The sequence below is a fragment of the Silene latifolia genome, chromosome 4 (assembly GCF_048544455.1).
Source record: "Silene latifolia isolate original U9 population chromosome 4, ASM4854445v1, whole genome shotgun sequence".
In the NCBI taxonomy this organism is placed as follows: Eukaryota; Viridiplantae; Streptophyta; class Magnoliopsida; order Caryophyllales; family Caryophyllaceae; genus Silene; species Silene latifolia.
Window position 1 is genome coordinate 69425069 of NC_133529.1, and position 9379 is coordinate 69434447.

The window sequence follows — 9379 nt, forward strand, 5'->3', positions numbered from 1 at the left end:
GTCACGATTGACAACGGTTGTAGGTGAACCGTTATTAATGAACAAATTTACAACGGTTGAAGTTGTAGGTGAACCGTTGATGAACCAATTGACAACGGTTGCAGGTGAACCGTTGTTGATGAACCAATTGACAACGGTTGCAGGTGAACTGTTGATGAGTATTATGTAGCAGCAATCTTGATCTTGATTACTGACTGATCTATGGAGTTCAAAAAATGGAAGTAAATCAAACAAGTATAACTCAACACTTTCAAAATGATCATTTCATTTAATTTTAAACCAAATACATTACAACATTTATCATAAATCAAAAGATGTATAATAAATAAGCCGGAACAACCCCGGTTAAGAGTAAAAAGCGCTTCTCAACCTGCCACCAATTACGCCACTCTGGTATACCGCTAACTTCCGGATCATTGGCTTCATATTTTGTCATATTTTGCAATAACAGATTGAATATACGCAAAGACACGACTTGCATGTGGAGATAAGGTTGGAAGAGTACAACTCAACATATCTCTGGCTGCAGCCAAGTTGCGAGTAATAGGCCGCTACAACAAATCCCTTGCTTTCTTGACGCTTTTTTAGCCTATTCTCGACATTTAAAAGCGTCGCCATTTTATTTATCGACGCTTTTAAAAGCGTGGTTTTTTGGGGCATCAGGATTGTTTGACGCTTTTTATCGTCAAACTTGTCGTCGCTTTTTGGTGTCACAAGCATCAGCGCTTTTAAACGTCAGAGTTTCTCTACGCTTATTTGCGTCAAAATTAGAAATTTCTCAATGCTTTTTTCTGTCACTAGACAAATTCACTACGACTACTATTTTCGTCACTACGATTGAATAAAATCATATAGATTACTTGATGACCACATAAATAGTGTATAGAATACAATAATTTAGACGGAACTCCAATATGTCGGTGCAAGGAATAAAGTAATTTCATAAAATATCCAATATACAACTTTAAAACGTATAATGTAGAAAAAAAAATTCCATAAAAAGGAACTCATTCAGAGTTGAAATATTTCTATAATAAAAAAACACTAAAATCAAATATACATCCATCTACAACGGAAATACATTTTGTTGACCAATTGGAAAGTATATATGTCCATCTAGTGTTCAATTCTAATCCAACCCTCCCACTGCATCCATCTCATCCTTCCTGCCAAATCATCAATACTTCCATTATTAGTAAACCATTCCTTATTCACTCTACATATCATACATAATCAAATAGATAGAGAAGTTTCTTCAAAAAAAAAAAATAGATAGAGAAGTATATTTTCGTTGACAAACCAACATTAATCTTAAAGAAAGGATAAGATAGGATGTATACCTTATCTACAGGGACCAAATACAATAAACTAGGAGAATAAATGTAACAATCTCAATATGAGTATTCATACTCATATGCAGCATCATCAGCCCTGCCCAATTTATATTTTCTGCAATAACCGTCAACGGGTCAGCTTTCAAACATCGAAGCAAATGACACCAAAAAAGAGTTGTTTCAATAGGTATAAGGTAAATTAAAATGACGGCAGAACATCCAAGCAAAATCATCTAGTAATTAACTTAGGATTATTTAATGCAATACATGAAAAAAGTAAAAATATCATAGTATTACTGAAAAGAGACATGTCTTGTGCAAGGACATAGCCATATGCATACAGGGAACTTGACTTTTGTGATATGACGATATTAGGACAATGAGTATTTAAAGTTGCTGCAATTGTCTTCAAATGAGAACATTTCCTGTAAGACAAGTGTAAACTCAAACAAAGTTGGTAGATTTTTCTTTCAGCATTAGAAATATATAAGGTAATGCATGTGCAATTTCCCCTTGAAAAAATACATTAGCACATATAATCCGTTATATATTACTCCCTCCATCCCAATTTTATTGTCCCCCTTTTCCCCAAAATTCATCCCTAACTAATTGGAGTAGTTTAGCATTTAAAGAATGAGTGCTTCTAAAAGTTAAAATTATCATTTTATACATGATCTTTAACAGCTAATACCTTTTACTATTTCAGACATACAAGAAAATCACACGAGGAAAAGCCTCACTAAGTATAAGCATACACTAGTATGACCACAAAGAATTAGAAATTCTTGCACAGGAGACCCTTATATCTTGTATACAACTAGTGACATTGGTAGATGAATAACAAAACATAAGACAAAAAAAAAAGGCATAGCAGAAGTACTTTTACTAATTGCTGGTCAGGTTTCACACCCTTAATCAATCCGACTCCAACAACCTGATCTATCACGGATTGAACAAATCTTTGTACAACTGGAAGGCTGACCTGGTAAAACATAAGACAGATGTTAATGAATAAGATATAGAGCAATGCACTAGAAATGATCCGTTGTTGAGCGGACTAGAAACTCACATCTTCTTCCAGTAGAGCTCTTAGGATATCTCGCATGGGTTCAGCAATGTTCTCTTTTGTTAAGACCTCTAAAGAAACTACAAACACATCCTTCATAAATCATTTAAAAATTAAAGTCATTCAAACCACATGTCCTTTATGCTATTAAGTTCTCCATCAATTAGAATGTAACTCAATCGAGAAGTTCCCACTCATGAATTTAGTCCATACAAAAAAAATCGATAATAACAGGCCAGTAAAGACTTAAATTCTTATATACACAGCTTCTGCTTCCAATTTCGTCAATGATCACATGACCATTTCTTTCCAAGCAAATATAACTAAATGAAGCTAAAACCCGAAAGTCATTTCCTTCCTACATAGCATACATTGAAATTCTAGCAAGAATATGAAAAAATACTTCTTTCAAAAACATTGAAAACATATATGTGATCAGGAATATGAGAAAAACACCTTTCCTTCCTCTTTGACATGTTAGAAATACAATCAAAATGGAGAGTAGTGAATGATAAATATCTTGAGAGTCACTTCAGCACCAAACCATACATTTCTGGACAAGACAGCTCAAGAATTTGCATCTGTTCATGAAATCAATTGATTAGAAATAGCTCAATGAAAGTATTAACTACTGTTATGAAAAAGAGGTGACTTGCATCACCAAGTTGGACAAAGCGTTTTTGAATTCTGGACCTAATTCAATGGTTGGGTTAGCGGGATTGGCTATAATTGGGTTTCATACCACAAAGCCATCAATCATAGTGTACAATCAGATTGCAGTAAAATTCACAATGATAAATTCTTAAAATCACTTTATCAACTATTTAGAAGTACAAATCAGACTCCAGTAGGTATACAAGGTAACAAGGCTATGCTGCTATGGCGAACGGGAAATAATATGGAGACTGCAAAGCATACATAAACCATCTCTCGAGCAGCAAGTATACTAACTGCAGTAGGTATACAAGGGTATGATGAAAGATAAATCATATGGAGACTGTAAGGTATACTCACTGCAGTAGGTATATACCCTCATGTGAAAAATGCACTTTTTTTTCTATCAGTAAGTTCATGAGATAATCCAGAAAAAAAAAAAAAAAAAAACTTGATTTTTTTTTTTTGAGAAAAAATAAATAAAGTAATTGAAATGTGCTAATGTGAGTTGAACAAAGCAGATAATGAGACAAGAAAAGGGGAATGGAAAGGAGAAACCTAGTTTGGAGGAGAGGGGACAAACACATTGACCAACGATTAGGCTGTGACACCTGCTTCGTTTAATTCTCAAATTACGTGGGTCAATTCTAGTCAATACCCATATTAATATGCTAAGGAATAAAATTTATACAGCATAATAGCTCATTACACGCGACTACTCAAGGCCAAAATATGGTTCTCTCTTGGGATTTTATGGTTCTTACCTTATAAATTGCAGCACCAGCAGTAGTTTCTACTTTATAGCTGAAGCTAACTATAAGTAAGTTAGAAGTTGATAGTTAAAACTAACTATAGGTAAGTTGGAAGTGTACGCAAATATTACCTATAATCATGACCTCATTTTCGTCAAATTCTACATCATTCTACCAAAAACTAGCATTGCATTGTAAAAGGGTGCGCAATAAAACCCGCTTGCTTCGCAAGGGCTGTTTTAGCCAATTCTTTGACAAATGCGTGCCACTATAACCATACTTCTTACGAGTGCCTACATAAACATCCTGAACATTTCTCGTTAGACCACTTTACCGATACAACCAAGTACATCAATTTGAGTATCAGTAGTTATGAACAAAGAGACTAAAATTCACACATTTCTTTAGTTATAGAAATGATATGAGAGACCAGAAAATACCGATGACTGACTACACTAATGACTAACAAAAAGTGTCAAAACTACTCTCTTCATTCCGGTCATTTGTTAACCTTTATTTTTGGCACAAAGACCAAGGAAAGAGGAGGGGGCCAATTATGGATGACTAGTGGACCAAATTGAGTGTGGAAATCAAATTGCCCGTTAAAAGCATTCCCAAAATAGAAAGGTAAATAATTGACCGAAACACCCCAAAATGGAATAGGTAAACAAATGATCGGAACAGAGGGAGTATCTACTTTCTTAGCTTTCAGCCTACGCTTACAACTCTCATCAGGGAAATTGGCTATGGAGAAGAAATGGAAACAACACCCGCTAACATTAAAAATTAACATGTTGATGCTATTCCCTTACCAAGCAATCTGCTGATGCTATTCCCTTACCAAGCAATTAATAAATTACCCATTCCCACAGGGCATGCAGGTTATGTATAAGACATAAGACAGGCAAAAGTGATTAAACTTAGTCATAGATCTCCCTCTCACAATCACCAATATCTCGCAAATAATAATGCCAAGCGCATAACCTTGACCATCATATACCCAATAGCAAAACTAGAAGTTTCTGCCATCTAAAATCTCAATTCATTTACTGTAATAATCAAAATTTATCACTTTATGCCTAATATTCAAGAAGTAGCTATCCGACACCAAAAAATCCACAGCAAAAAATGAAGGAGAAGAAATCTATGACTGGAGTTGACTAAATGCATCCAACTTAATACCAATTTGAGTTGTTAACCAATAATATACAAATCAAAAATTGATAGATTATAAAATGATAAAACTCATCGGTGAACTCACTTAACTGAGGGCACATGTTATATATTGTAAATCGACATCGGCAACTTCAAATTGAACTCCGTATAAAAAAATATAAACCCTAGAATTATAAAAACAGAAAGTTGGGCGATTTTACTTACAATTTCACCATAACAGCAGTAATAACCAAAAATTAGGTTTTGATTAATAATTATTGATTACAGATGACGATGAAATAACGAAAACAATAAACTAAAGATTGAAGAAATTTACCTATTTAGTTGATAATGATGATGATCAATGAGAGGTGCGATTAAGGATGAGAAATTAAGAGTTGAACACAGTAGGCAATGGATGGAATAGTAAATGAATTAGGTTTTGATACATTAATTAATTAGAAGGGACAACATGTATGGTATAATCATCATTATATATATAAAAGAAGAATGTAAAACTGCTGAGGTGGCACAATCTCGTTTGAGAATTAAGGTAATGCAGCCCTCACATTCAACCTCACAAAATCAATTTTGTTTGAGTCAATCACAGTTTTGCAATATAGCCACATCAGCCAAAAAAAAAAAACAAAAAAAAAAAAAAAAGTCTAATCACGGTAGAATAGTAAAGTACACTTTCAACATTTTACCATTTCCCAATGCTGTACCACTATAATCAATACTTCTCTTTTTTCAATTCACATGGTATTCTTGAGAGAGAAATGGTTTATTAGTGCCACTATCCCTATGCGTGGGCTACAACTCACAAGAAATATTTCATTTTCCAAAAAGAAACCTGACAAAGTCTCTCACAATTCTCACCATTATTATTTTTATCTGTAACAAATCAATTCATCATCACCTACCCTAACATTCATCGGTACTCTCATGACTTTGTATCTCCATCAGATCTCTCAACATAATCCCACACTAACCTCTGCAACAACAGAACCGGCAACCCCACCTCGACAGTCGACACTGACACTACTAGAGGTCGACTTGAACGCGGGACGACAGTGGTCGACCTGATCGGTAGAGGAGACAAAGATACTGGCGTATTATTCATTGTATCGTTGACCGTTGGTTATCATTGTTGTTTTGCAGGTCTGAACAAGAAGTTTCTTTGTAACAGGCATAAGGTATGCTCGGCCTGTCTGGTTTTTATTTTCCCGAGCGGTTTAAAAGTAGTTTAATTGGCTCTTACATATCTGGTTTTCTATACAATATCTCAAGTTCTATTCATATTGGTTGGACATGTAGCTTTGGTAAAATCTCAGTGAATTTTGCTAATTTTTTTTGTTTTGTTTCAAGAGTAGGTGCTAATTGTACCCTATGGGGGTGCCACATCTATTGAAGGTCACACTTTGTCCCCAGATGGAGGGGTTTGCATTGATATGTCCCAGATGAAAGTATGTGAACCATTGTTTATGATATCTGTTCTTTAATGAGGTTATTTAGGTGCTCTCATTTTTATGAAGAAATCCAACACAAATTTTTGAAAAATGCTTCTTAAGTGCAGGCCATTAAACATACAAAGTAAAACATCTTATTGTCTCAACTCTCTGATTTTTCTATTAATGATTATGAACTTTCTTTATCAAAGAATATCTTTAGTAAGAAAAACCAGCAATTAGATTGGTCCTAAGCCGTCATTCTGTAAGAAAAGGGCGTCAACTATGATAGATTGTAAAAAGGACCCAGTTAAGCCCATGGTTCATTATTGCTTCCTGTACCTGCTCCTCATTTTATTGGTGAATACTTTACATCTCAAAAGAATGAAAATTGTTAGGAGAGTATGAAGTTCAGTTATCAAGAGCCCCTTTTACCAACAAAGGGGGTCTTAAATAGAGGCTAAATTTGGTTCTCTTGCAGAATCCGGCTTTTCCAAAAACATGATATTCTCTTCTTTTCTTTGCTTATAAAATGTAATGGCTGATGGACTTTGTAACTTCAACTGCAGAGTGTTAAAGCATTACATGTTAAGGACATGGATGTGGTGGTTGAGCCTGGGATTGGGTGGATGGAGTTGAATGAATACTTGGAACAGTATGGATTATTCTTCCCTCTAGATCCCGGTAAAGTTATTTTTCGCATCGTTCATGTTTGCTTACAGTCTTGCTAGAATTGCGTCTTCTTTCAGCTTTATTGTTTCATATATCCTGAAGTTGTTATGGCTTTTATGCTGACATTCACCTGAGAGTTATGTATGTTAGGTGCATTTAGAAATAAGGTGCGAGAATCCTGCAAGTGATAAACTTTTTTGGGTTCTAGAAAAATCTTTCTTTCAATTCAACTTAAAGTGTCGTAATTGGTTTTTCACTGTTTTGAGTTAAGATACCCTCTATATGATCTATTATGTTTATGATTGTGGCATGTGAGCCAGAGATGTATGGATAAAGTACATACTCGGTCTTTCGGGATATAGACAATTGGACGAATTGGATGTTCATTGCGTTTATCATCATTGAGTAAAGTGGGATTAAGTTTTTTAGTAGATGAATTAGTTATTCACAAAGTAAGAACATAGCCTTTTGTTCAACGGATGACTTTAAGATTTTAACAACCTGTTTCCTGGCAAATTCTCAGTAGATAGGTATATCTTGATCTTTTGATAGTATGTCAATGATAACATTTTCCTAATTTGGAAGAAGATAAAAGAAAGCACATGACATACTCGATATTAGAAGGGTTGTAATGGTGATTCTTAATATTTGATTTAACTTATTGGATGCACTCCTACAAGGTAGGATAGAGGATAAGTTGCTCCGCTACAACCATATTAGGAACATTTGGTTGCATCGAGAGGTCATCTGATTCACTTTGGTAAGAACAATTTTGTGCAGTATTAGGCTATTAGGAATGGTATAACCAGTTACGATAAGTAATCGTAACTACCTCATTACTATTCGGTCATTAATACTTTAATTCGTTCAAATTAAAGGCGGTGAGTAAATTAAAGCTTACAAGTTCATTGTTATGAATAGTTCTTTACTCCTTTGAACATAGATGGATGGTGCATGTCTACCTATTAGAGTATTAGGTAGTATAGCAAAATCCCGTACAAAATAAGTATAACAATTAGTTGTCGGTTTTGTGTTACTATGAACAGGGCTGCAAAATGTGATTAATTGCTTCATATATAAGTAATGTTCATTTTAATAGTATAGTTTAAGATGTAATGCCAACTAAGTGATAATTGCATTTGTAGCCAAACTGTGTGTTTCTTTTGGATTCATCATCTGAGACTTTACTTATTAGTTGCAGCATCTATAAATAATCGTATTTCTGGTAATTCATATGATTTGTGTTTGAACTTATTTGTAATTCAAATCACATGAATAGATTCCTTTTGTTCCATTCTTTCATTTAGTAATTTAATTTGGCTTCTGCACTGCAGTCTTATCATGTTGATCACATGAATAACAAAGATATCTTAAAGAACCTAATCGAGCCATTTAAACAGGTTCATTTGAGATGATGTGTGCTTGGTGTACTTTGAGATTTAGGCCATGAGCTGTCACCTAATAAACTTGAAGAAAGTCAATTGTAGAGGAGTTTTGATCTCCTGCCCCCGTCTCCTTACAAGCCATTCTTTTCGCTGATAGCTTTGCCATCAAGTTTACTCCATGACAATTTTTATAATTGAGGTCGGGATATTCGGAGGAAGATATTAATTAATGTTGAAGTTGATTAGATGAAAAATGGAGGAATGCTGAAGGAGAGAGGGGACAAGGAGGAGGAAGTTACAGGTATGGAGTACAAATGGGACCTGCAGATACATGGTTAAAAATTCAATAGCAATGACGAAAGAAGTTGGATCAAGAGTCACACAAAATCAGACTAATTGACTCCGGGGCAAAATTGTCATTTCATAATTTTTTTCGCCGGAAAATGGGGTTGGGTGCAATTTATAATCTGAGCTATTAATTTGGGTGTAATTTAAAAAAAAAAAAAATTGACGTGAGAGTAAATATAAAAAAGTGGATTAAGCGTGGATGTAATTATTAATTTACTCTATTTATTAAGGGTAATTAGTTGATACCTTTAAGAAAGCACACATAAGGTTGGTTTTCAACAAGTTTGGCAATTTGAGAATAAAAAGAGTTGATTACTTTTTAAAAAATATATACTGTGCACCGTTTCAGAACGGACCAAAATAACAAAAAATCTTGGAGCATCGGACCGGAAAATTTTGATCTCTGACTAAGACGGACCAGTTGGACTGGAATATGTATCTGCCTTAATCGCCTACTTTTTTTTGTTAAATTTGATTAATATAATAAAAATTAGATATACAGTCTAACATACATTCATTTTACAAATTTTTTAAATGAACTCTTTTAATAAAAATTGTAAACAGT

General features: G+C 34.2%; 2 long non-coding RNA genes across 4 annotated transcripts; one reads left to right on the forward strand and one right to left on the reverse strand.

The window, feature by feature from the left end:
* Positions 1 to 1031: 1031 nt before the first annotated feature.
* LOC141652282 (uncharacterized) lies at positions 1032 to 5439 on the reverse strand. Of its 3 annotated transcripts, XR_012547104.1 has the most exons (7): positions 5299 to 5439; positions 3938 to 4112; positions 2857 to 2981; positions 2404 to 2480; positions 2215 to 2316; positions 1341 to 1449; positions 1039 to 1166 (listed from the first exon to the last, which is right to left on the reverse strand). It is a non-coding gene; the product is annotated as an uncharacterized LOC141652282 (long non-coding RNA). The 3 variants fall into 3 exon arrangements; XR_012547102.1 differs by having other exon boundaries at positions 1032 to 1166; positions 2404 to 2981; XR_012547103.1 differs by lacking the exon at positions 3938 to 4112 and having other exon boundaries at positions 1033 to 1166; positions 2404 to 2981.
* A 406-nt stretch (positions 5440 to 5845) lies between these two features.
* On the forward strand, positions 5846 to 8403 carry LOC141652284 (uncharacterized). Its single transcript, XR_012547105.1, has 3 exons — positions 5846 to 6157; positions 6335 to 6427; positions 6979 to 8403. It is a non-coding gene; the product is annotated as an uncharacterized LOC141652284 (long non-coding RNA).
* The last annotated feature ends 976 nt before the right edge of the window (positions 8404 to 9379 follow it).